Source organism: Galeopterus variegatus, unplaced genomic scaffold (genome assembly GCF_000696425.1).
Source record: "Galeopterus variegatus unplaced genomic scaffold, G_variegatus-3.0.2 Scaffold3303, whole genome shotgun sequence".
In the NCBI taxonomy this organism is placed as follows: domain Eukaryota; kingdom Metazoa; phylum Chordata; class Mammalia; order Dermoptera; family Cynocephalidae; genus Galeopterus; species Galeopterus variegatus.
In genome coordinates, this window is record NW_007729414.1 from 238,667 (window position 1) to 241,331 (window position 2,665).

Consider the following 2,665-nt stretch of genomic DNA (forward strand, 5'->3'; position numbering starts at 1 on the left):
CTACTTGACTCCTGCTGACCCTGCTCTGCCACTCCTAATCAATATATGAAAATAAAACTACTAGAAACAACAAGCACTAATGATATTGGAGGAAAGGGTCTGGGGAGTCCCAATAGCAGCCTCAACCCACCCCATCCTCCTACCAGGTTCTTGACTCTGCCACAGGAAAGAATTCAAGAGCACAGTCACAGTAGAAAGTGACAACAGGGGCCGAGCCCGTGGCGCACTCGGGAGAGTGCGGCGCTGTCCCGCCGCGGGTTCGGATCCTATATAGGGATGGCCGGTGCGCTCACTGGCTGAGCGCGGTAAGGCCGGTCTCAAAAAGGACAAAAAAAAAAGAAAGTGACAACAGTTTAACGTAACAAATAAGAGATACAGATTTCACAGAGTGCGGCCGAGCTCCAGAGACTGAGCAGGGCCCACACCAAGTTTAACACAAAATAAGAAATACACACTTACAGTTTAGTCCAGAGTGCAAGCCTAACACAAAAGTACAGCAACACACGGTCGGCTAAGTGTGGGCTGGTGCCAGGAAAGTGAGCAACAGCCCGGCCGCCTACAGGGATTCCACTTTTATAGTTTCCTGATCTAAAACAAGCTCATGCCATCTAATGAATATTCAGCTAAGGGGGTGGTTCCCAGTTATGTAACCTGGTCTTGCACGTGCTTGGTTGGTCTCCTCTTAGGGCATGTTCATTGGTCAAATTCTATCACACGCACTAAACATATTCAAGAATATTCTGTGCTCTTTAGCACCTTTCGTGGAAGGTCATTCAAAGGATAAACTCCCTTCCACTGAGCATGCTCAGCCACTAGATTTGCATAAGTCCACCCCTTGTGGTGTCAATCTCTCCCTGTTGTTATGGAAAATAGGTCCAATAAGCAACAATAACTCTCCTCTAGGGAAGGGCCTAGAGGAGGGGCTCGAGACCTTGGGGAGTGGCTTGAAACCCAGAGGTATGTCCTGAAACCTGAACCCAGGGAAGCTGAGCACCTCCTATGTCACTAACACTGTCAGCTTCCTTTCTTGCTGATGTGACTTTACCAAGGGTAACTGGGAACTTCAATGACTTCTTTGGTAAATTTAAGTTCTCCCCAAACTGGCTCCTCTAAGCCCTTTCTCTTCCCATTACCTCTGCTCCTCCTTCCTTCTGTCAACACCTTCCAGCTTCCCTTCAGATCCCCTGCATCCTTAGACATGTCCCCCTCAAGTCCCTACCTCCTCTACCCCTGTCCTCCCCATCAGACCCTTCCTGTCCCACTGCAGCTGGGTTACAGCCCTGAATCCCTGTAGTCACTGGAGCTTGGGACCCCCATCCCATCGGGGTTCTCAGGGACCCACAAAAGCAATGACCTGAGGCTGAAGGAGAAAATAAAAGCTTGGAAACAGACATTTAGTCCACAGCCTCCATAAGATTATATGTCAGGGCAAAAAAAGTCATAAAGGTCTTCTCCACAAATATTACTTGGAAAGCTCTAGCCCTTATATTGAGCAGGTGATCCTTAACTGGCTCCATCTGCCAGAAATACAGTTAAGATAAAAATATAAAATGGAGCAAAAGAAAAAAAAAAAACTGAACCATCTCTTATATAAACCAGTGAGGTATGTGTTATAAATTATGTTTTATAATATGTCTGTCTAAAAAGTTTCCAAAATCTTTTTGGTAACTTACAACCTTAGAGTTATGCTAAGTTAAGCTAAATAATAGATATTCATTGAATATCTAAATAATTTCTAAATAAGAGAAAGTGCTGAAACATTCATCATTAATTGTAAGTTTAAGCTTATATACTTTTGGCTTGTTTTTATATGGTAAAGAGAGGCTAAAGACATTTGGGTCTGTTAATAAACATGCTCTTCTTGCCACATTAAAAGAAATTGTACTATGGGCCGGCCTGGTGGCGCACTGCGCTAGTGCGCCGCTTGGGAAGCGCGGCAGCGCTGCCGCCCGAGGGTTCGGATCCCACATACAGACCAGTTCCCGCTCACTGGCTGAGTGAGGCGCGGGGGCAACACCGAGGGTTGCGATCCTGTTGCCGGTCCCGGTCTGGTACGGGGGCGACACTGAGGGTTGCGATCCGTTGCCGGACATGGAAAAAGACAAAAAAAAAAAAAAAAAAGAAAATCTGCTTTTAATAAGAGACTGTATAAGGGTTTTCTTTATCTTTTGAGTAATTTGCCTAGGGAACAAGGATCCTCTATCTTACCAACACAATATCCTGTGCTCCGTGTTGTCTTAAGGCAAAGGAGCCAAGGTTTTTTACAGTCATGTTACCTCCTATATTTACTTTCATAATCTTTTATTGTCACTTTGGTTAAGTATACAACTAAGTGGTGTTTCACAGTGACTTGTGATCCCATCTGATTAAATACTCAAACCTTTTGACATTTTTGACAATTTTTGCCTTCCCAAAATGAAATTCTTTTTTTTTTTTTTTTTTTAAAGATGACCAGTAAGGGGATCTTAACCCTTGATTTGGTGTTGTCAGCATCACACTCTCCCAAGTGAGCCATGGGCCGGCCCTCCAAAATGAAATACTAAGTGAAGTCTTCTTCATCTCAAACTGACTTTGAGATTTCCTAGATGGCCCCTGGAAGATCTCAAAGGATTTGTCCTTTCATCCCGTAGAATTGAGATGTTAAACTAATTAGGTTTATTTGAAA

At 44.2% G+C, this 2,665-nt stretch overlaps 1 protein-coding gene across 1 annotated transcript in view; it reads right to left on the bottom strand.

Moving 5' to 3' along the window:
* COMT (catechol-O-methyltransferase) overlaps window positions 1-660 on the bottom strand; it is a 26,080-nt gene extending 25,420 nt beyond the window's left edge. The window contains exon 1 of the mRNA XM_008584549.1: window positions 460-660. The gene's annotated coding sequence lies outside the window, so the exon portion shown is untranslated. The remainder of the gene's footprint in view (window positions 1-459) is intronic.
* Window positions 661-2,665: the final 2,005 nt, after the last annotated feature.